This window comes from Carassius carassius, chromosome 46 (genome assembly GCF_963082965.1).
Source record: "Carassius carassius chromosome 46, fCarCar2.1, whole genome shotgun sequence".
Taxonomy (NCBI): domain Eukaryota; kingdom Metazoa; phylum Chordata; class Actinopteri; order Cypriniformes; family Cyprinidae; genus Carassius; species Carassius carassius.
In genome coordinates, this window is record NC_081800.1 from 4,477,571 (window position 1) to 4,503,649 (window position 26,079).

The window sequence follows — 26,079 nt, forward strand, 5'->3', positions numbered from 1 at the left end:
GATATATAAATATATATAAGAACAGCAACAACAACTGGCAAATTGTGACTTTTTATTGCACCAAATACATTTTATCCTCTACAAATTTACTCGCAAAAACGTTCTCCTTTAATATATACATTTATATATGATCCAAACCAGTGTTATTTGAATATTTTACATATATTACAGTACCATTGATTTTAATACAATTTGGTCATTATTAACATTTATTAGTAATTTTGTCATTTTATAAATAGTTTTATAACTTATTTCAGTAAGGCAACATTTATGATGATCATTTAAGAAATACTTAAGTTTAATTTCGCTATATAATATTTATATTATACTTTATTTCAGCTTTTTTCAGCTTTATTTCATTTACAGCTATTAGTCTTATTTTACTTTTGTTTTCAAATCAGACATCACTACCCAGATGGCCTCACCTGTGTGCAGGGTAACCGTCTGACTCTCCCAGCTGGAGCAGTTACCATCTACAGCCATCACGCTGATGGAGTATACACTGCTACAGTCAAGGTCAACACTACATGTTGATGTGTTGGAGGAGCACTTTGTACGGTGCCCGTCATCACCTACAGCAACAGCAACATAGGACTGAGCACCACGGCTTGCACTCCACGATAGCTCTACTGTGCTGCTGCCACAGGTCCGTCTGGCTGTCACATTAGTGGGCACACAAGGCACTAGCGGGGCAGAGTCGAAAGAATTAGCATAACACTCCAACAGCGGCACTGAAGTCAAATGATATGAAACTAAGGTTTAGTGAATGAATCAGTGCCTTACCCTCTCTAACCACTAGAGGTGAACTTGGCATGCTCACACAGGAGCCGTTGTACGACTTGACCTGTACAGAGTATGAATCGCCACACTGCAGATTGCTCACATTACAGGAAGGCAAGGTAGAGTTACAGTAAACCAGCTCTCCAGATGTCTCGGAGACTATAGTGGTGATATAACCCTCAGCATCTTCTGTTCTGTCCCAGCTGAGTGAGAGAACACCTGAGGGGCACTGCACCTCAGCCCGAACATTTGTTGGACCACATGGTACTGTTGAGAGATCATTTTATCTACATTAAAATCTAGTGATAAAGAAGGAGTTTGAACAAAGTCTTTTGGTTGGGATACTTTCATTTGTTTCCCTGATATTAATAGCAAGAGAAAACACACCAAAAAAAAAAAAAATCAAGAGTAGACTGATATGAACTAGATCAGTAAAAATGCTCACTAGAAACCAACAGCTCAGAGACTGGTGAACTCCAGTGATTTATTAATTATTACTGTGAGCACATCTTGTAATAGAAGGGAAGTGGACTAATCCTTTCTTACCAGAGTTCATTTGTATGGCATGGGAAGGCATACTGGGACAGATTCCATCATGGTAAATGACACTAATGTCATAAACCTGGCCACACTTGAGGCTGGGGATCCGGCAGCTGTTGGCAGTGGTGCTACAGCTGAGAAGACCACCATGCTGGTCCTCCATGGTGGCCGTGAAGGATATTATACTCCGAGCTGCCAGCCAGCTCACCAGCGCCTGGTTCTCTTGACAGTCCAAAAGAGCTTCTACACTTCCAGGGGGACAGGGAGCTAAGAGAGGGGTCAGGAAATTAGTTGTGAAGTGTCAGACATCAGGGCAACTGCATTCTTGTATTTCTTCATATGTGTTTTACCTGTTTCTATACTGATGGAGTCACTAAAAGAGCTGTTGCAGTTGATGTTGGATGCAATCACAGAGGCGTTGTATATGGATCCACAGCGCAGCCCGCTAAACTTGCACTTTGGATCTGATGAGGTACAAGTGTGAGCAGTCCCAAACTGATCCACTGCTGTGGCAAAGTAGAGAAAAGCACCTAATGAAGGCTCCCATGTCAGACTGATGGAATCCGAACCACACTCCATCAATGCAGACACATCTTGAGGTACGCAGGGGGCTAGAAAAAAAACAAATTACATAAGAACATGGATGAAATTGGCATGAAGATATTGTCACAAAAGCTGTAAAGAGCAAAAATATTAACCCACACATTTTTAGCCAATCAGAAATGTTCTCTGAATAGCAAGATTTAGCTCGTTCTGGTTTGTTAGCATTTCTTAAGAAAATAAGGTTTTGGGGATAAGGTGTGTTGATGAAATGATGGGGGAGGGGTCTAATTCAGAGACTAAATCAAGTGGACAAACTACAGTGGTCTAAGTATCCACATTTCCCAAACCACTTGTCCTATCCAGGGTATTGAGCCTGCATCCTTTGAATTCTACATTGTCAGTAGAGCAACCGCAGAACTTTCCACTTCTGTCTGCACTTTTTATTGCACACTCGTGCTAATTTGTCCTGTTTAGTAAACCTGGCCCTTAAGGCCCCTCTATACTTCAAATGAAATTGAAGAATGAACTGATATGAAGTAATTTAAAACAAAATCAAACCAAAACAAAGTTCATTTTGAGTTCATTTCAACAGTTCGAAACAGCTCACTTAAGCAAAAAGTGCTACTCTGTAGCCACCATGACACCCATTTCACATAGGCAAATTTATTTTCCAATGCCATTATTTTCCGTTAAATTAAACTAGCAATAAATTTGTCCCTGAAAGTCTAAGCATGTGTACGTTCCCATGTTTGTCCACCAGGGGGCTTTGTCACTCACCAGTCTGTCCTACTTCTCCCAAAGACACCACACTGGAGCACTCATCATCCGAGGCAGTGATTATCATGGTAAGGCTTTCTCCACAGTTTATGTCGGAGATTGTGCAGCTCTGTGTCAGTGAGCTACACATATAGTGGCTATGATTCCCTCGGTTACCAAAGGCATCCACAGTGTACTGCAGCGCTCCATCTGCACCTTCCCAGCTGCTGGTCATAAGTCCAGTCTGACAGTCCGCTGATGAGCGCATATTCCTTGCATGACAGGGTGCTAAGGGGGGATATTATAGGAACAAAACCATGTTAAGGTATTAGTGCCATGTTATATTAAGTTTGGTTGAGCTTAACATCTAGATTTAGGGTTACTCAAGCCTGTAGTCAAGATAAACACATGTACACTTTGACAGCAAATGTTTATTGTTACCGGTTCGGATTTGCATCAATGAACTGGTTGCAGTGCTACACTGCTCTCTGACTGATGATGAAGAACCAGAGACGGTGAAGTTGTAAAGTCGTCCACATGTGGTATCGGTAAAAAAGCAGGATGTTTCTGTGGTCATACATTCCATCACCTTGCCAGTGGAGTCCACACCCCTTGCATAGTAAAAAGCGGAGTAATTGTTTGGAGCCCAGGAAAAGACAATGACATTGCTGCTGCACTCCCGGTACAGCATCAGATCGGATGGGGCACAGGGAACTGTAAGTGCGTGTGGAAAGAGAAGGATTAACAGTAGTGAGAAAAGCATGAACAAAGAAAATTGGCAATACAAAGCAGGCCTTAGTCCCTGGTGTCTTCAATCTTTTAATCTTGTTTTTTGAATTTCTATAATGGGTTTCAGTGTATTGTTATGGCAGTTCTTGCTGCTCTGGAAAGATCAATGCATGTAACAAAAAAAAGATGTTCTTCTGGGACTATATTTTCCCTGACAGAGAACTGGGTTTGTACCTACTCCCTGCCTGAGAACATGCAACACCTGGGATAGCTCTTGTCTGATTTTGAAGAAAATAAAAAGAGATAAAAAGTATCTCTCATTTTGAGACTTAACTGAAAGTCTATGGGGGAACAAAGCACAGACGCCGTGAAATTGTGTCACGTTTAAGGCCAGTTTTTCAGATGTAGAGAACTGAAACCATTGCTCAGTTATAGGCTCTGGCCTGAAACACATTCTGAACAAGTGCATGAAAGTAAATGCTTTTAGCTTCAAGCTTCCTAAATGTGTCAAAACACAATTTCGAACAAAGTATCCATTGCATTCTTTGCATTGTCACATAGTGGCACTATATTAATGGAGCAACATTTTTTCTTTGTTAGGCCTTTTTTGCCCATCCATTCAAGAAACCATCCACTATACAATTAATTGAGAATTAAGTGGATTATCACCACACTATCAGTCCCTTCTCATATGACGTGCCACCTTTTATAACAACACAATCAAGATAATAGGCAATAACTTGGAAGCATCATATCTGTCAAGTAACAAATACACCTCTATTGTATAAAGAACAATTTCTTGCTTCCCACCCAAACTGTGACCTGGCTCTTTGTCTATGAACACATCTATCTGAAATGGGTCAGCATAACAGAAAAGGACACTCGCTGTTATGAGACAATTCAAAGCAACCCAGCAGAGACAATGCTGTCTCAAGGGAACCTGTGACTTCTCAGATTTTGAATCGGGTATCTTTAAACATCACGGTTGAATAGACAGCATTGACAATCAGAAGTGCAGGGGTACAGATATCCAGGATGCACACCACAATGCTGATTCTAGTTCAGATTATTTCCCCCGAATGCCACCAGTAAGGTTGTGAAAGCTGAATGAGTGGAAAACAGGTCTGAGATTTTGTTGCTGTTCACCTGTTTGGAAGGATGTGGTGGTGTTGCCAGTGCTCTCACAGTTGTTTGACAAGGTTGTGACATGTACATTATAGTTCTCCCCACATGCTAGATTTTGGATTTGGCACTCTGTAGTGCTCGAGGTGCAGGACAGAACTGCACCGCTGTGACTTGTGGCAGTGGCACGGTAGGCAGTAGCTCCAAACACAGCTGTCCAGGAGACCACAGCAGATCCACTATCACAGTTGTAGCTCACTGAGACCGATGTCACTGGATCCATAGCTGGCAGAGAGAGAGAGAGAGAGAGAGAGAGAGAGAGAGAGAGAGAGAGAGAGAGAGATGTGTTTGAGAGTTTCCAAATTAATTAACAAAACTGACCTTGAAGAGAGGGTTGACCATTTAAATGATTAAACCATTTGAACTAGATTTACCCAGGTAAGACAAGTTTATCTTTGTTGGTCCTGGAACAAATGATCAGTCTTATATTTTATGGCTAGGTTTAAGGCTGTGGTTTGAACAGTGTTCGTATCAACCAACCAGATTGTAGGGTTTTGGTTAGGGTAAAGTTCTAAAGTTAAGCCAATTCAAGAATTTGAATGTTTATCCAAGCGTAACATGACCTTCTCAAGAAGTAGATCTCAATTAAATGTAATTTACATTATGTGGTCTGTTATTTTCTTGAAATCCAATAATAAAAATAAAATTTAACACCAGGGTATGCTTGTAAAGTTTATGGCTCTTTAGCATACTTTATTTAGTTCAACACTGGACTCTGGTTTCTGATCTAATATGGTTTTGCCACTGTCCTAACCAAGGCCAAAAAAAAAAGGAATGTACAACAAATTTCAAACCAGGGTTTGATAAAGAATTAATTCTTGAAACAACATTCCAAACAACCAGTCAGACTTTAAGGTTAGGTTTACAGCTGGGTTTGGGGTTTACATTTAAGACTGAGTTTAGTTAGGCACTGTTTCCAGTTGGTATTAATATATGTATTCAGTCTTACACAAGCTTCTGAGATGCATTTTAATACCAATTGGAAATAGTAGGCATTTCAAATGTGTCTCTCTTCTGTTCTGATTTTTTACAAGATTATGAGTGATCGGGAAAATAAGTGAATGGAAAGGATAAAGAAAGCAGCTGTACTTTTGCCAGTAAACCTTTTGTTTTGGTGCATTCTCTCAAAACACATCATAAGAATTATTACACATAAAGTCAGTAGAATAGGGGTTACTTTCAGGCTGATTAAACACATTTGACTAGATCAATGATTGTCTGCACTATGAAAGCAATCGTTTTTTTTTTTTTTCAAGGAAGTGAATAAGCTCAAAAAAATATAGACCCCATTCACATCTGTATTTAGCATCATACACTTCTGATCAAAGCTATGAGAAAGCATTTCAATACCAGGTAACAGGGCTTAAGTGTCTTGTTAACCTATCATCATGTCAGTGTTATGTTATGGCTAGGAGTCTGATTTTGATAGTAATGTTGTTCCAGGACCATACTAATTATTTTGGAAATCCCATTTAGCACTATTTCCATTGTAAAGTGCATCTAGAGTACCATCAAATATGACAATGAGATGACTATACATTTCTGTTTTAAATGAAAACGAAAACTGCTTTGCTTACTGTTTGTTGTATAGTTGACCTGCCTGGTTTCTCCAGGTACCAAGAGAGCGTTAAGTGAAGACACTGAGATTTGGTATGAGGAACAGGGTGAAATATTCTGCACATTCAATGTGGTGCCAAACACACTGTTTGGATAAATTGTAGTGTTTAGGGAATTCCAATTCTTGACTGTAACTTGGTAGACTAGAACCCTGTCCACAGGTTGCCAACTTATTTGAGCAGACTGGGGCCCCATTTGTAGTACTGTAATCACAGCTGGAGGCTGTATCACTGAGAATCAAGACATTGACAAATGGGAGTTAACATTTATCTGTGTTTAGGTAAGGATAATTTTCAGTCAGTTTTTTTTTTTCAGAGTGATCAATGCAATGCGGTAATCTTACTTACATGTATTGATGGTGCGTACTCTACTTCTTGCTCCTAGACCTCCAGCATTAGACGTGACCACATAACAGTCGTATGTAGTAGCTGGTCGAAGATTTCCAACCACTACACTATTGTTTGTTAAAGACAAGTTGTAACGCTCCCCAGTCACTGTTGAATTTATCAGCAAAAAGTATTGTTGTGCTGTTTGTACCCAATCCCATTCTAGCGAGATGGCTGTACTTGATAGCGCTTTTGAATAGATTATCTGGGATGTCCCCGGTGCTAGAGCAGGAACAAAAGGAAAAGAGTATTGTTATCATCATCTGCAGACAGTTTCTTGATGTTGTGTGAAGAAAGTTGAAGTATCTGTTATCTATTCATTGTGTAGATATTATTTTTTCCAGTAATGATGATTTGTGATTGTTAGCTTGCATATACTTGCATTGCAAGCACTGAAGGAAAAAAATTACCTGTTAATCCTAATCTTGTACCTGAACACACAGGAGAAAAATTTACAAATGCTTTAAGTACGACTCTGTACCATGTCCCCGTCTTCAAACCAAAGACCTCTCTCGTCGACATACTCCCTGGGACGGATGCTACAACTGGACTGCTGTTTGAGTCGTTCACAACCCGAAAATCCAAAAAATAATTTGTTATTCCCTGGAGTCTGTTCCATTGAACCAGCAGTGATGAAGCCGTAGGAGAGCTTATAGAAACGATGGTGCATTCTGGAACAGAAAAGGGTCACTCATAAAAGCCATGTTCTGTTACATAATACAGTAATTATAATCCATTTATTCCCCAGCCATAAATAAACCTATACAAATATAAACCTACCCCTCTAGAGTTAATTAACTAGAGCATCTATAGTTTTAATGACTGAATGACTTGTCCTAAGCCAGCAATGAAACTTGAAAATGAATAAATAAATAATCATCTTCTGGAGATGTTAGCTTACCTTGTGCCTGAGTGGTCAGTATCTGTCGAAAAATTGAGAAATAATATCAATATTTATTCAAGGATTTTAAATTATTGACATACATTTTACATTTTAATACATTTTAAAAAGCATTCATAAATGAATATTTTATTTGAACAGAATTATAAATCTACCTGTGTTAGAGTCACCAAAACTACAACACCCAATGTCTCTAGCACTCTCATCGTTGACAGTACCTGAAATATTACAAATAGTGGTTTACACTGAAGTCAGACACAAAAAGGTGTTTGGATTCTTTTGAGCTTTAGAGCAGGAACACTTCTGGCCAATCAGTAGAGGCCTTGGGAGCCCATCCTCTCGTACTTAATATATGATATGAGAGGATAACAGAAAACAATAAATAAATATACAAAGTGGGAGGGACTGATGAGAAAAGGAAACAGAGAGAGAGGGTGAAACTGAGAAAGAAAAAGAAATGTTGTCTCCACCTAATAAAGTTAGTTAGATTTCATGACTTGGCACTTAGTTCATCTGAAGTCTTTTCAAAAATGTTTCTGAAATTCTAAACTTCTGCCATAGGTATGTATGTATCTCAACTTTAAATATGGTCATTACTTTTGGTGGAGTACAGAAACGCTTAAGTAGACATTTGAGGCAGGACAGACAATGAGCAAAAAGAAATAGTTAAATGTTAATGGAATAGTTCCCCAACAATTTACATTTCTTGAAAATGTACTCATCCTTAGACCATCCAGTTTGTTTCTTCTTCAGATTTGTAGAAATGTAGCATGACTTCTTCAGTAATTTATGCACTGCAGTGAATGGGTGCCATCAGAATAAGAGTCCAAAAAGCTGATAAAAACTTCACAATAATCCACACCACTCCAGTCCATCAGTAAACATCTTGGGAAGTGAAAAGATAAAAACTTCACAATAATCCACACCACTCCAGTCCATCAGTAAACATCTTGGGAAGTGAAAAGCTGCGTGTTTATTAGAAACAAATGCATCATTGAGATGTTTTAACTTTAAACTCTCATTTCTAGCTAAAATGCTATGTTCTATAATCCATAATAATGCTTTTTCCAGTTAGGAAGCTATTGAATGACTTCAGATGGAGAATTGACCATGAGACAAAAAGACCAGTGTTAAGGTATTTTACTCAGATTTTTGTAAGCATTGACAGCCCTTGGTCACGGTATGATTTCACTGTATGGAAAGAGCAGTATGAACATTCTTCAACATGTATGATGTTTAATTTTACAGAAGATAAAAGTCATACAAAATGATGACGGAATTTTGTTTTTGGGTGAACTGACTTGATTTGGTCTGACTAATTTTGATAAAGCTAATGTTAAAGTTAATTTCCACTTCTGTTGTTCTTTCAGATGTTGTGTGGAGATGAATATGACATTTGCCACATACTTTGTGGATTTTATGACCATGAGTTTTCAGCCTAACCCAGAAACAAGTGTTGTGTAGAACATCCTCATAAAAGCTTTTATACTTTTTTTTTATTTCCCAAAGCTGCGATGTGTAATGAATATGGCAGGTGAGAGATCCTTTGCTCTATATCTTGCAAGGAACAAAGGCTGGAAACAGTAGGACTTGACCCACTACAGATGCAGATAACTGAGAGGGAGGAGCTGCCAGCTTTGAGACCAAGGCCATGGTGAAACTAAATCAATCTGTGTTAACTTTGGAAACAGGGTCTCAGAGAGAACAAATACTTGTCTGTCATGTAATACTTAGTATTAAATGTATGCCACTTTATGGGCCCTTCTCTTGTCACAAATGCATGATTGCAAGTGTGATACTGCTTTATGAGACATGAAAGATCAATAAAGTAACCTTTATTTATACAGCGCTTTTAACAATACAGATTGCAACAAAGCAACAAGACACAAACCAAATTAATATTGATACAGTTGATCAATGTGATTGGTTGGGCAGTGTTCCACCTTGTGAAAAAGAGCTGTGCTTTATTGTATTGAATGTGCACGTGTAGTATACTTTAAAAAAATGTACTTGCAGATAATGTGATGTTAGTTAAATAAAAGTTTAGGTAAGTTTACTTAACCCTGTAGCCTGACATATGAAATAATATTAAAAAGAATGAAAGTCAAGGAAGGAAGACATTTTTTTACAATTATATCACAAGGCCTTTTTATTCCTTAAAAATAATAATAATTGTGCACAACATATTTTTCATCAACATTTTGGTAATTTAGAGACCTAGAAATGTATCAAATATCAGAGATTGTTTATCCACACATTTAAATAAACTTACACGGACACTTTGTAATAATGTTTTTACTTTAATGCACATTTTAAATAATTGTTTTAATAATCCTTTAATAATGCTCTTAAAAAACTTTGTTTTTGCCCCAATTTTTCATGAGCTATGTACACAAAGGCCTATTTCTCTCAAATATTGTTCACAAATCTGTCTAAATCTGTGTTAGTGAGCAATTCTCCTTTGCAGAGATAATCTATCCACCTCACAAGTGTGGCATATAAAGATGCTGATTAGACAGCATGATTATTGCACAGGTGTGCCTTAGGCTGCATGGCCACAATAAATGCCCACTCTAAAATGTGCAGTTTTATCACACAGCACAATGCCACAAATGTCACAAGTTTTGAGGGAGTGTGCAATTGGCATGCTGACTGCAGGAATGTCCACCAGAGCTGTTGCCCGTGAACTGAATGTTCATCTCTCTACCATAAGCCGTCTCCAAAGGCTTATGGTATCTTGAATATATATCCCAATTGTTTTTTTTGTTTTTTTTTCAAAAAAAAAAAAAAAGAATAAATAATATTATCTATCATACTCTATTCTCCTTTCCAATTATCATTAGAAATGACATTAAAGTATATTTTAGCTTATGATAAATGATAGATAGTTTAAAAGTAATTGTGATATATGCAAATGTACTTCTTAAGTGGGTCAAAAAAAATAACTTTAAAGTTCAACTTTTAGCATTAAATATAAATGTCAGCTTATGAAAATAAATTTTTTATGTAATCACATTAAAGTGTAAAATCTTACATTCAGTTCTGTAGGTGTATTCTTTTAAAGTATATTATTTTTGTAATTAGTACTCTTTTAAAAAAGTATTCTTAAGTCTACTTTTTTCACCAGGGCAAATATAACAGTTCAGGAGCAGTGGGATTCTTTTTCACTCTTACATTTAGACTGTCAGAGTGTCCATTTGTGGGCCTTAATGATTGTGGTATGCAATTGGTATCTATGTAGATGAGACACAGTTGTTGAAGTAAGTCTTTAAAAAGACTTAAATTAAGTGTTGACCAGCAGGCGTCACCAGCATGTGGTCTTTTGAGCTCTTCGAAACTGTGAATCATTTTGCAAAGCAACTGAAATTCATTTCTCCAGTCACTGGCAAACATTTCTTCTACTATTTGTGAGCTCTGACAAAGGGAGGCAGTCAGTGAATAACATCAGAATATCAATCTGATCAAAGATATCCTATTACCCTGACATTTTGGGGAATTTTTGTAATTTTTATGTCCCCATGAAGAAAACAACTTATAAAGCATACAGAATTAAGATTTTTTGAAAATCTAAAGGTGCAGAATGTTTTGTGTGAGGGGTAGGTTTAGAGCTAGGGCCAGGATAAGCCTATAGCATTATGCCTATAGAATGTCCCCATTTAGATAGCTAAATAAACGTGTGTGTGTGCGTGCGTGCGTGCGTGTGTGTGTGTGTGTGTGTGCCTGTTTGTGTGTGAGTGTGTGTGTGTGTGCATGCACGTGTGTGTCATACTGGCTTGATATGACATGAGGGAGATAATTGATAGAATTTTCAGTTTTGGGTAAAATATTCTGATTATTTGATGGTAGAAGTATCTTGTAAAGAACTTGAAGCAAGGAAGTTTGAGAAAGGTTTCTCAAATAACACAACTATCCATCTGTTTTGTGATATTAACAGTTTGGTTGTCTTATACTTCCGTCATTTTACCCACAAAAATGCCTATTTCTGTTTAAAGAGGAACTAAATACCACAGTCATTGTGACAATGAAAGGCGTTTAACCCTCTGGAATCGATTAACGCTGAGAAAATACAGTAGATGTGATCATGAATATCTGTTAGCTCTGTTGTATGTTGCTTCTTCTTTTTTTTCTGAGGGCCCCAACATGTCAAAGGGTTCGAATGAACAAGTGACCTAAAGCTTCGACATTGAGCTTTCTGTTGGAGAGATTGAATGTCGATTAGCTACTCTATTGGTCCACGTTCTGTTCAGTCTGAGAAACATGATTTGGTTGATTGTGATGTCAACAAAGAAACTTGAAAAAGTTACTGATGTTATTTAATACTCGTTATCACACAAGAGATTCATATAGAGTCATGTATTGAGTTTCACAGAGGATTAGGAACATATTTGTTGCTGTATTTGATGACTGGGTGGTCCAGTATCATATGATTGTCCAAAAAAAGCCTGATTTATGCAAAGTTCTGGAGAAAATGAAGCAACTGAACTGAATCCACTGAAAACAGAAGTAGATGAGCCCAAATAGTGCAGGAAGAATGGGATGGCCCTCAAAACCATTTTCTCTGACATAAGCTTCTGTAAGTTGCTCTCGGTAACTTTTAACCATTTTTAACAGTAACTGTTTCCATTAATTTTTACAACTCACATTAATAACTTAAGACTCCCAACATTCCCAGATGCTCATCAAGTTTCCCGGTTCCAGACCAAGAAAGGCTTTTTTATATCTGTGATTATAATATTATGACGTTGTTGTATTGAAGGGAGTCAAACACAAAAGGTGGTTTCGTAGGTGAATGCTGAAGATGTGGGAACCATTACCAGAACTCCACAGGGAACATTTATCACACAAAGCATATCACCACTTCTCATGCCCATACACTTAAAAAGTAACAAAACAAAAAAGATAACCATTCATATCTACCAAAGGTCATGAAGATTGTTTCACAAGCAAATATTGACATTTGTGAGTTTTAGTCAGTCAAAACAGTTTTGAGGTTCATTTATCTAATTTTTTAACTAATCTTGTTGAATATTCAGACATCTTCACCTTCACTAAATCTGTAAGCCACTGTGTTACATATTATTACATATTTTCAATTAAAATATGGGCAATTCTTCTTCTTCTTCTTCTTCTTCTTCTTCTTTTTATATGGCGGTTGGCAACCAGCTACCGGTGCATTACCGCCACTATCTGGACTGGAGTGTGGATCAAGGGTTGACCTACACTTCGTTAAATTCTATTTAATAATCCAGTAATCTTCAAAAAAGTAAACAAAAAAGAAAAACAATTTTCACCAGATCCTCTTTGCAATATATCATGCAAATTTAATGTCATCTGATTCTCACCAAGTTGTGAAATTAATCTTTGTCTGGCTTGATGATATTTAGGACAATACATAATTACATGCTCTATAGTCTCTTGACTATTGCAATATTCACATATTCCATCTACATGTTTTTTCATTATAAATAATGTTCTATTTAATCCTGTATGACCTAGCCTCATTCTAGATACCACATCTTCTTCACGCTTACTTCTACATGTGTTCCTGTTCTTTCCCACTTTTCTTGTTCTTGTCACAAATGTCTTCCAGACTTTTCATTATCCCATAAACACTGCCATTTTCCATTAATTTTTGCTTTAATTATACTTTTAATTTCAGCTTTACTGTATTTAATATTTACCTCTACTTCAGACTTCTCTGCTGCTTTTTTCGCACATTTGTCAGCCAATTCATTACCTCCTACACCTATATGAGCTGGTACCCATATAAATGTAGTACTAATACCAAACTTAATCAGATTGTTTTCTAATTGCATTATTTCGAACACTATGTCCTGTCTAGACTTAGAGTGAAGATGCTTTAGGCTTATCAAAGCTGAACTAGAGTCTGAAGCTATCACAGCTTGTTTAGGTCTATTGCTCTCTACCCACATCACTGCCATCTATATTGCTATCATTTCTGCTGTATATACAGCTAAATCATCATTAATTCTTTTAGCAAATTCAATGTTTAATTGAGGGATAACATAAGCAATTCCCATTTTCTTATCAGTCCGTTTAGACGCATCAGTATACAATATAATTCCTTCTTTATATTTGCTTGTTATATACTTGTGAGCCCTGTAATGATCTATTCCATTAACCTCCTTTTCCTCCAATAAGCCTAAATCGACTGGAACTTCTGACAATATCCAAGGAGGTACCACTGGATATATTACCGAAGGGCTTATTTCCAGATCACTGATTCCCATTGATATTACCTTCTGCCTTATTGTCCAACCAAAACTTCTTATTAGGTCATTTCCTCTCTCTTGACACTGTCCTAGAACTGATTGACTCATATGTTTTCCAGTATGACCCCTCAAATTTGCCCAGTATACAATAGATAGCTGATCTCTTCTCAGATGGAGAGGCATCTCCCCCATCTCTACCTGTATTGCTGCCACTGACGTGGTCTTAATTCCCCCGCAGCATAACCTCAACCCTTGGTTCTGAATTATATCTAATTTCTTTAAGAATGTTTTAGCAGCAGATCCATACACTATACACCCATAATCCAATACCGATCTCATCAGCCCTGTATAAATGGCTTTAAGAGCAGGTCTACTTGCTCCCCAATCTACTCCACGCAAACATCTCATCACATTCAACACTTTTTTGCATTTATCAATTATTTTCTGGATATGCATTGACCAAGTTAAACTTTTGTCAAACCAAATCCCCAAATATTTAAACAATTCCACTCGTTCTAATTCTATCCCAGATAATTTGATTTTCACATTCATACTTATTTTCTTCCTAGAGAAGAATAACGTCTTTGTTTTATTCTATTGAGATTCTAAATCCCCATTGAAGGGCCCACTCTTGCACTCTGTTTACTGCCTGCTGCATCTTATTCACCACAAAATCTAAATTTCTTCCCTTTTTCAACATTGCTCCATCATCAGCAAATAATGCTGCTCCAACTGAATTTTGTATATTCTTAAAAACATCATCAATCATTATTGAAAATAATAGTGGACTAATAATGCTCCCTTGAGGGACACCATTTTCCACCCTGTAAAGGTCCTTTCACACTGGACGCGATTTTGACGCGCGAATAATTCGCGCGATGGTATTATTTTTTGATCAGCGGTTTGTGTAATGAGTGCTTTCACACCGAACGCGAATGTGCTGAGGCGAAAAAACGACTTTTATTTTTTTCGCTTCGATGTAGATTTTTTTTTACTTTTGAGGCGACAAAAAGGCTTAATCTGAGTCTCATTGGCCTGTCATTGCCCGTCAAAGTGTCAGAATATTTGAGATGACTAATCAAATCAAAGTAGGCGGGCATTGTGTTCACAGACGCTGCAGAGCGCGAATTTTAGCAGTAGTTCTATGGGCTGAAGTTTTTAAGAGGACAGCTCACCTTAAGCAGACTGCCAGACGCTGCTCCGGATCAATTGGTTCCCTGAAGTTTGTCTCGTCAGATGCGGTGCCACTATCGGAAGGAGCTCCTCGAATTGTCCCACAGACATCCAAAAAGTAAGTGCGGAACCGGCCATGATAAAGTTTTAGCTCCTGTACAAGATTGGCATACTCCCCTTCAGACTCTGTTGTTTAGGACTGGGTGCACCCAAAACCTTCTTTTCTGTCTTTTAAAGAAAATGAAAAGCTCGTCTTCACTGGATGATGATGTTGAAGTGTCCATTTTCTCAACTGTCGGCGCGAAAGTTTTGGAATGTTGAAGCTCTCTGAACGTCACAGACATCGCAAATTCGCGTTGCGGCTGATGTGAATGGTTTTGACGCGAACTATTCGCTTTTTCGTTTCGCTTTTTCGTTACGCATCCGGTGTGAAAGGGCCTTAACTCTCACTTAATTCCCCATTTATTTTGATTTGAATTGTTCTGTCAGATAAAAACCCTTTTATCCATTGAAACATCCTTCCCTTAATTCCCAATAGTTTAAGCTTAATTGGCATACCTTCTTTCCACAACATATCGTATGCCTTTTCAATATCAAAAAATACTACAACAACCGATTCTTTGTTCACCTGAGCCTTCCTTATGATGTCTTCAAGGCATACAATAGGATCCATGGTACCTCTACCTTTCCTGAATCCACTTTGATAATTTTGCAATAATTCTTTAGTTTCTACCCAATACTTAAGCCTGTCATTTATCATCCTCTCCATAGTTTTTCCCATCTGGGAGGCTAAAGCAATAGGTCTATAGTTATTCGCTTTTTGGGGATCTTTCCCAGGTTTCCTAATAGGAATAATTATAGACTCCTTCCATGATCTAGGAATGCATCCATCTATCCATACTTTATTATATAGATGTAATAAAACATCATTCCCTTTATCACTTAAATTTTCCAACATGGAATAACAGATTTTATCTCTCCCTGGAGATGACTTACCTAATTTCCTCAATGCCATATTTAGTTCTGACTTCGTAAATAATACATCCAATACCTCCCCTTCTCTATCCTGATTGTCAAACACCCACTTATATTTTCTTACTGTTTCTTCTCTACCTCTCTTTTCTTCATGATTTAAATTGCCTGTGCTATGCACCTTGACTAATGTTTTTGCTATAACCTCTGCTTTTTCCTTATTACTAATGATAGTTCTTTGCCCCTCAATCAGCATTGGATAATCATATTCCCTTCCATTCCCTTTCATTTTTTTAATCATATTACAAACTCTCTCCACTGGAGTAGTTCGTCCAATAGAATCACAAAACTTTTTCCAGTACTCTTTTTTTAGCTTTCCTTGTTGTTTTCCTGACTAATGCCTGTGCTCTTTTATATTGAACTTAATTCAGAATATTATGTGTTCTCTTTAACTCTTTAAACTCTTTTAAATCCCAATCTGCTTTTTCTAAAATCCATCTCTCTTCTCTTACTCCATGTTCAATCCCTACTTCCACTCCTATCTGAATTCTAATAGGATAGTGATCACTCCCTACTGTACTTCCTTTCAGCACCTCCCAGTCACATTTATCTGCAATGTTTTTTTTGTAACAATAGTAAGATCTATTACTGACTCTGTTCCTCTTGCCACATCTATTCTGGTGCCAGACCCATCATTCAGACATACTAACTCTTTCTCTTCCATATATTCTTCAATTACATTCCCGTTCACATCATCCTTCTCTCCCCATAATGTACTGTGTGCATTAAAATCCCCACACCAGATAAGTCTCCCTGTCAAATCCTTCCAAATATCCTCCAGTTGCTTTATCTCCATTTGTCTGCATGGATTATAATAGTTTATAATTATCATTGTATCCTCACTTGACCTTACTTCAATAGCAATATATTCCAATTCATTCCCCTTCTTAATCTCTTTATATTGAATTCCCCTTTGTATAAAAATTACAACTCCTCCTCCTTTACCTACTTCCCTATCCTTTCTTACCGAATTATATCCTTTAATTACAAAATCCAACCTAGGCACTAGCCATGTTTCTTGTACACAAATTATATTAGGTTTTTCTTTTAAACTTTCGACATATTTCTTAAATTCTTGACCGTTTGCACTTAAACTCCTAGCATTCCACTGGAGAATTATAAAAACCATTATACAGCCCCATCCCATGTCTGTGATTGTTGTTCTTCATCCTTAAGATTGTCTCTAACTCTTTCCCAATTCATTCCCTTTACATCCAAGTATTTTTCGGCTGACTTAACAATTATTTTAATTCTTTCAGTCCTACTCCTGGTCTGTGCCGAACAATTGATTATCTCAGCCATGAAGAGTACAAAATCACTTTTATTCACAATCAGCGTATCTTCTTTTAATTGATCACACTTTGCACATTCCCTAACAGCTTTAGTCCTTTCCTTTATTAGTTCTACCGGCACACCCTTTGGGACCTTCTTAGTTGCTTCTGCAAATGACACTCCTTGGATTACTTTAACTCGCTGTACCTCCTGCATTCTTTTGTTAGCCTCACATCCCCCATAAGCTGCGCTGTGTTCTCCTCCACAATTACAACATTTTAACTTTGCCCCCTCTTCACATTTTCCATATTCGTGTTCCCCACTGCATTTGCTACATCTTTGTTTCCCCTTACATATAGCAGCTATACATGTCCATATCGTTGGCATTTAAAACACCGCAGTGGTGGTGGAATGTAAACCCTGACATCGTAACTCATGTAACCGATAAAGACCTTTCCTGGGATGTTTCCTTCCTCAAACGTTAACAAGATTGAAAGACTGTCACATACATTTCCATTCCTTCTTATTTTAAGTCGTTTTGCTTCCCTGATCTTAACATTTTTTATCCCTTCTTTCACTGAATCCACTGACTCACTCAGAGGAATCCCTGTTATTACACCTCTAACAATCTTCTTGTCATACACCATTGAAACACTTCACTCGCAGTCCATTAAGTTTATTCATCTTTATTGCTTTCTGTTGTTGTTCCACATTTTTACATATTACCAGTAAAGAACCATTTCTCAATTTTTTAGCGCTCCTTACCTCCCCCATATCTTTATGTAGAGTTTTGGTTAGTTTGATTGGGCTCCATTCATCAAAATTAGTCCCCTCTTGCAACAGTTTGATAAATACCTTGTACTCATCTTCACTCCTTTTCACCGTTTGTTTTCCGATTTCAATGTCATTACCATATGATTCGTCTCTATCTTTATTTTTCCGCTTTTTCTTTACTACTTTCCATTCTTCCAAATTCCCGCTTCCAACTTCCATTTCCCCATCCTCACTTCCTGATCCGTCACTTACTGACCCCTGGCCATTCACAGACCAGGTGTTCCCAACTGCCTGCATCTCTCGTTCGATCATCCAGCGCGAGGAGCTCAATATGGGCAATTAAATGTTCAATATTCTTATGTCTGTATACAGTCACCTAAAGGATTATTAGGAACACCTGTTCAATTTCTCATTAATGCAATTATCTAATCAACCAATCACATGGCAGTTGCTTCAATGCATTTAGGGGTGTGGTCCTGGTCAAGAAAATCTCCTGAACTCCAAACTGAATGTCAGAATGGGAAAGAAAGGTGATTTAAGCAATTTTGAGCGTGGCATGGTTGTTGGTGCCAGACGGGCCGGTCTGAGTATTTCACAATCTGCTCAGTTACTGGGATTTTCACACACAACCATTTCTAGGGTTTACAAAGAATGATGTGAAAAGGGAAAAACATCCAGTATGCGGCAGTCCTGTGGGTGAAAATGCCTTGTTGATGCTAGAGGTCAGAGGAGAATGGCCCGACTGATTCAAGCTGATAGAAGAGCAACTTTGACTGAAATAACCACTCGTTACAACGAGGTATGCAGCAAAGCATTTGTGAAGCCACAACACGCAAAACCTTGAGGCGGATGGGCTACAACGGCAGAAGATCCCACCGGTTACCACTCATCTCCTCTACAAATAGGAAAAAGAGGCTACAATTTGCACGAGCTCACCAAAATTGGACAGTTGAAGACTGAATCGAAAAATTTTGCCTGGTCTGATGAGTCTCGATTTCTGTTGAGACATTCAGATGGTAGAGTCAGAATTTGGCGTAAACAGAATGAGAACATGGATCCATCATGCCTTGTTACCTCTGTGCAGGCGGGTGGTGGTGGTGTAATAGTGTGGAGGATGTTTTCTTGGCACACTTTAGGCCCCTTAGTGCCAATTGGGCATCGTTTAAATGGCACTGCCTACCTGAGCATTCACTCTAAAAAACGCTGGGTTGTTTTTCCAACCCAAATGCTTGGTTGAGGCTGCTGGATAGGATTTTGGGATGTTCTTCGTTTTAACCCAGCGGGACTGGGTTGAGAACGCGGACGTGAAGGAGAGCACGCACGTCACGTCAAGATCGTACGTCTCCAGCATGCGTCTCCAGCATGCGTCTCCAGTGCGAGCAGCCGCCATTTTCTCAGCGTGAAAGAAGCGAGAAGCGAGTGAAAGACTATGGTAAGTAAATATTCAAAATGTAAAGTTATCGTTTATTGTTTACCCAGTTGTATGAAAGGCGGAAGGTTTTATGAAAGGCGGAAACAAAGAAGCTTAACGTTATATTACAAAAAAAAAAACTGACGCAGTTTTTGCCTCAGACACGGAGGTCTTAACGGCATCATTTAACGTTACCTTACGGAAGAGGTAATTTTAATATAACGTCAGTGAATGTATTTTGTCATATTTACATAAGATTTTACATTATCTGTACTTTTTGAGGCGTTAATAGACTGTTATGGTCACGGTTACACTCATGTTAACTTGTTTTTTTTTTCGCGGTTAAACTGAATGTATGTTTGTCTCCTAAAGGAAATGGCATTGTGTAGTAAAGACTAGCATAATTATTTTGAGGCTGTTGAAGTGGTAACTGTTAAAAGTATGTTTTGCATGTAATATTTCAGACTTGTCGAGCTCGTGTCTTCATTGTCCTCTCGCCGAGAGTTAAAGACACAGAAGCTGTTTGTGTGAGAGTCTCAGACTGTGAGGAGGAGGATGTGTTCTTCTGAAGAGAGGGACAGGCGGGTTTAAGGAGAGTAAACTTCAGAATAACAACGTTATCTTTATTTTTACTAAGACTAAAATAATGTTTGTTTTTGTAGATGTTGAAATCCAGAGACAAGATAACTTCATTCTTTTGAGACTGATGTGTTATTTATTTTTTATTTTTTTGAAAATTTATGTTTCTGTTGTGTCCTCCCTGTTTAAGTCACATTTTGATGCAACAGCAGTGTGATCACATGTTCATATTTTATTGAAACCATTGATATCCCTCTTTGCAGAACTCAAACTAACTGGAGTTAAGGACACAGAAGTCTGCTTGTGTGAGGAGGTGGTTTTCTCAGCTTCTTCAGAAGACAGGGAAAGATAGTTTAAGGCAAGTAAACTTCATAATTTCATGTTATCAGTTGTTGTTGTTGTTTTTTACTAAGAGTAAAATAATGTTTGTTTTTTGTTTTTGTAGATGTTAAAAGCCAGAGACATGGGAGAGCATCATTCTTTTGAGAGTTTATGTAAGTTATTTTTAGAAAATAAATGGTTCTGTTGTCTCCTGCTGGTTTACTTCACATTTTGATGCAACAACGGTGTGATTACGTGCTCATTTCATTAAAACCATTGATGTCTGTGTTGTTCATTGCAGAACTCAAACCAACTTTGGAGTTGTCTTGTCTGATTTGGAGAGTCATCATTCCTGGTATTCCCTCTTAAAGGTAAATTTCACACACAAAATTATTTACTTGCCCTCATGTCATTCCAAACCTATAAGACTTGAATATATTGAAATGAATATATTTTTCATTTTCTCATAATTTTGTTAATCCATTTTTAGTCTAGATAATCAGTATTTTAAAGCCTCATAAATAGTTATTGTAGAAGTAATTCATTCTGCTCTAATTATTCGATAAGTAAATATGATATTCGAATTTCGCCAAAAAAAAAAAATGTTCACAATAAAACCTTATTTGGTCACTTTCTGTGATTCTCCACGGCATATTTGAAGATGTATGCAAGCAAAAAAAATTAGGGGCCGTTTACATATTGTGCCTAAAAATGCATGGAAAACACTAGGCGCGCCGCTTTCTCCTTCTTTCCAAGGCGCTCGGGCAGAAGCGCTCCTGAGGCGTCTGCTAATGACGTGCTCTCTCCATGAAGACGCAGAAATTTCAGCAAAGGATAAATGGATTTGCAGCACAAAAAATCGCTTGCAGTAGCTCTGCTACTAAATTTATTTCAAAATGGCAATCCATATACAGCTATGATCAATTCCTTTATCTTGGCTGAGCTTTCAACGTTGTTACAGGAAAGGATGAAGCTGAATGTTTAGTTCTTGTCACATGACCTGCGGTGCACTTGCGGCATTCAGAAAAGTAGAGATGTTTTTAACTCGATGCAGTGCGGACGCACCTGGAAAAACGGGCATCGCGACTGCGTCACTTCCATTATCAGTGCGCATACCGCATGCCTACATAGGAAATAACAAACTTGAGCGTGCAAAAGACGCGATAAGTGAACGGCCCCTAAGAACTGCGGTCTTCTACAGTACTTCATATATGGCGTGGAGAATCATAGAAAGTGACCGAATTCAAGAACATTGTTGCGGCATCTCCCAAGCGACGAATAAACACCGCTAACTTGGAGAATACAGTGAAAACTCCTCTTCTCGCGTCTGCCTGGTTTCTCGATGAAAACATGAGAGAAGTAAGAAAAAAAACTTTTTTGAACATTATCAGATCATTTTCCTGATGCGAGTGGTGCGGATGCAGCCGCCGTCACCAACGATGAAGAAGATGCAATGCCCACTCGTCGGAAAAGGCTGAGCCAGTTCTTCAGCGATGATTACAGAGAGTCCAGCCGAGACGAGTGGGAACAGTTCTTGCTGGAGCCATGTATTTCACCAGATGAGGATCCAATTCAGTGGTGAAACCAAAACAGGAAGCGCTTCGCAAAACTTATTTGCTTAGCACACCGTTATTTGTGAGTCCCGCCAACGTCTGTGCCGTCAGAGCGCGTTTTCTCTGCGGCCGGCCTTATTGTTAACAGACTAAGGAGCTGACTTTCCCCCGATCATGTTTACATGCCTGTATTTCTTAACAAGAGGCTGCTTTACATTTTTTCTTTTTTCACTTTTTTTTTTGTTGTTGCTTTTAATCTACTTTTGTTTGTTTGCACGCATTTTTAAAGGTTTTCAGCTACAAAACACGATGTGTAATGTTCAAGTTTATTGTGTGTAAGCTTGTTCAAAATGACGGAAACAATAAATGTTGCTGAAAAATAATGTCTGTCTCATTAAACTTAATTTAAATAAACTAATATTTGAATATTCATTTTTTGTGAGCTCAAATATTCGAATGTGATATTTGCGGAAAACGCCCATCCCTAAATGTGAATGTCATGTCTGTTCTAATGTTTCAGTAAAGAAGTTTTCTAAAAGCAGTATATTTATTCAAACAATATTATGTGCCCTCACACTAGTGCTGTCATTATAGCATTCTGGAGCGCTGTGGTGGACCGAGACATTAAACCACACAAAGTGTTGAAACTTTAACACAGATTATTTACTGTAACGATATCCACCTTCATATTCATCCGGAAGAAGGAGGCGGGAACCGGCGGACAATCAAAAACATTTTAATAACAAAATAAACACAAAACAGCGCACCAGCCCCTCACGGACGACTGGTGCGCATAAAATAAAAACCAAAACACAACTAAAAGCCCAGGCCTGGTCCTCTCTCGTCCTTCACTGTCGTCGCTCCAGTTTTATATCCTTCCATCTCCTCCATGGGCCTCGAGACCGGTGGGACGAACAGGTGTAGTTCATCTCCAATCACTCCCCCGGCCTCGCTCCCATGTCCCTCGGCCCCGCCCCACTCGTCACATACCCCCATCGCCCCTCGCAGGCCGGGGGGTACTCCCGAGACTGCGCTCTACTCCCCCCCCCCCTCCCTCCGGGGGGGCCGCTCCCGGGGACCTGCGGGAACCTGGGGGTAGGACAGGCGAGGCGAGAGAAAAGGAGATGGAAGGAGGAGCGACAGAGACGAGAGAGGGGAGAGAGGGAAAAAAAAAAAAAATTCCGGTTCCCAGACGCACCGCTGCTCGGCCCTCCACCAGCTGGGTGATCTCCTCCGCGGTGCCTGGCGGTGGCACTGGACGGCCCTCGGCGGACGGCACGACACTCCTCCGCCGCCCGGTGGACGGCGACGGCTCCTCCGGTTTTGGGCAGCCGGCAGGAGTCCCCCGTTCCCTGCTCCTCCCCGTTCCGGCGGAGGCAGCAGGCTCCGGCCACCTGGCGAACGGCGCCGACTCCTCCGCTCCCTCACGGACGGCAGCCGTCTCTCCACATCGTGGGCGGCCGGTAGCGAGCTCGCCCGTCCCCGGCAACTCGCTCCAGTCCACCGCCTCGAGCGTCCATGGCGGCACACTCCTCGCCAGCTCGATGGCACCGCAGATTCACCACAACGGCGAGGGATCTTCAGCAGCGCGTCCCTCCTTCTCCCGGGCTTCGGCACCACTGTAACGATATCAACCTTCATATTCATCCGGAAGAAGGAGGCGGGAACCGGCGGACAATCAAAAACATTTTAATAACAAAATAAACACAAAACAGCGCACCAGCCCCTCACGGACGACTGGTGCGCATAAAATAAAAACCAAAACACAACTAAAAGCCCAGGCCTGGTCCTCTCTCGTCCTTCACTGTCGTCGCTCCAGTTTTATATCCTTCCATCTCCTCCATGGGCCTCGAGACCGGTGGGACGAACAGGTGTAGTTCATCACCAATCACTCCGCCGGCCTCGCTCCCATGTCCCTCGGCCCCGCCCCACTCGTCACATTTACCTATCCTTACAGATGTGAATACACCTCTACCTGAAAATGGATAGTTTAATTAAATGTTTTATTTTTTCAAATGTGTTTCTCTTTCTAGGCCACTGATGAAGATCAGGCGATGACTGGATGAATGCTGGTCAGAGAAGAGAACGTCCTTTCCCCTAAACTGATGCTGCAGGAGGACGCTGCCCTGGATGATGTAGAAGATGTCACATGTGCTGAAGGGGCTTCTTCATGACTACTTCAATTATGCTAAAGAGATCATGAAAATTGACTGTGATGCTTGATCTGTATTCATGGACTATGAAACAAACTGTAAGTGTATCATTTGTAAAAACAATGTTAAATGCTTTTTGTGTGTTTAGTAGAAGAGTTTACACTCTGTCATTCATACACATGCTCACATTCTTACACACACACACGTCTGTTAAATGTTATAATATCAGAGTTAATGTTGTGATTTATTTGTCTACTGTCATGCCAGAATAGTTGGTAAAGAATCTAACTAATTGTAAATTTATTGTATAATAGTGTTTTCGTATATTTTTATACAATATATACAATTGAACAAAGTCCAATTTGATCTTAAGTTATATTCAACGAATGTTCAATGCTTAATGAAATGTAGCTGTTAATGCCATCCTTTCCTGCATTTCTTCTTACATGTTACTTTTTGACTTTACTCTTGTTTTTAATAAATATTTTCATTTTGATAATTATTATTTGTGTGTAAAAAGTGATATTTAAAATGAACATTATTTGTAGGTTTAATGCCTAGCTCAATTTGGGTTTATTTTAACGTAGCATGCATTGTTTCCCACATCCTTACACTCAATTGGTGGTGGCACTCTGAGAGTTAATTTTCTGCCAGCAGGAGGCGCTAAGCGGGAGAGGTAGGTTTCGACGGTAACGGCTGCTGAGCTCACAAATGCTAGCTCATCAAGCATTACATGCGAAATGAATTTGAACATTTTCTAAATATAGTCGTTTTCCTTCTGAAATACAGTGATAAAAAACACCCGCTCTGGTTTTTGAAACCCTGCAATGTAGTCATTTTAAACCATAAAAAAGCGACCCAGCAGGTTGGGTTAAACATGATAACCCAACTGGTTGGGTTAAAATAATCCAGCGTTGGGTTCGTCCCTTTTTGACCCAGCGCTGGGTTGCCAAAACAACCCAAATTGGGTTGTTTTCAACCCAGCAGTTTTTAGAGTGTTGTTTCTGACCATGTCCATCCCTTTATTAACAAAGTGTACCCATCCTCTGATGGCTACTTTCAGCAGGATAATGCACCATGTCACAAAGCTCGAATCATTTCAAATTGGTTTCTTGAACATGACAATGAGTTCATTGTACTAAAATGGCCCCCACAGTCACCAGATCTCACCCCAATAGAGCATCTTTGGGATGTGGTGGAACAGGAGCTTCGTGCCCTGGATGTGCATCCCACAAATCTCCATCAACTGCAAGATGCTATCCTATCAATATGGGCCAACATTTCTAAAGAATGCTTTCAGCACCTTGTTGAATCAATGCCACGTAGAATTAAGGGCAGTTCTGAAGGTGAAAGAGGGTCAAACACAGTATTAGTATGGTGTTCCTAATAATCCTTTAGGTGAGTGTATTTTTCATAGAATAAATGTACCTTTTTGTTTAAAGGAGCTATGTGGAGGTTTTTACTTAAAAAAAAAAAAACAAATCTTTAAGATAGAGTTTTCATTTGTACATGTTTGAGCCAAACCATGATGTAAAAAAAAGAATGACACCTCGACTGTCCACCAAGGTTGCCTCTATCAGCCTGTAGGCTCAATTGTGTGTGGAGGAGTCGGGCCCGAATCGGCGCGAAAACTCACAAAATGTGACGTCATGTGCGTTCTCGTCTACTTGGGCTTACAACCGTACGGCACGCCAGCCATTATAGTAAGCAGCTGCAATAGTGTTTTCAAATGGACTCTGCGGATGGAAGGAAGCGACCAACCTCCAGCACAATTCAGACACCCACGGAAACTCCTTATAAGTAAAAAAACAAAAAAAGAAGAGCGTGCGCACTGAGAATGAGTATGAGACTGGCTGCAGTTCCTCTAACGGCCACTGGTGTCAGTAACGGTTAGAAATTTCAGAACCTACGCAATGCTCCTTTAATTGGAATTCAGCTTTGTCTATCATCAGTCATTTATCAAAATTTTCTAAATACAATTTAAATACTATTATATATATACAGTATATATACACTCACCTAAAGGATTATACCTAACAATTATTTAGTTCTCTCTCTGTCTCTGTCTCTCTCACTCTCTCACTTCCGGTGTGGGTGTTGAGCACGTGAGTGGTGTATTGCGAGTGTGGTGAGTGAAGTTGATT

The 26,079-nt window shown here is 39.1% G+C and overlaps 1 long non-coding RNA gene across 2 annotated transcripts; it reads left to right on the forward strand.

Moving 5' to 3' along the window:
* The first annotated feature begins 19,270 nt into the window (after nt 1-19,270).
* LOC132129383 (uncharacterized) lies at nt 19,271-23,832 on the forward strand. Of its 2 annotated transcripts, none has more exons than XR_009428500.1 (5): nt 19,271-19,350; nt 19,794-20,037; nt 20,172-20,402; nt 20,531-20,600; nt 23,816-23,832. It is a non-coding gene; the product is annotated as an uncharacterized LOC132129383 (long non-coding RNA). The 2 variants fall into 2 exon arrangements; XR_009428501.1 differs by having other exon boundaries at nt 19,336-19,350; nt 19,804-20,037.
* Nucleotides 23,833-26,079: the final 2,247 nt, after the last annotated feature.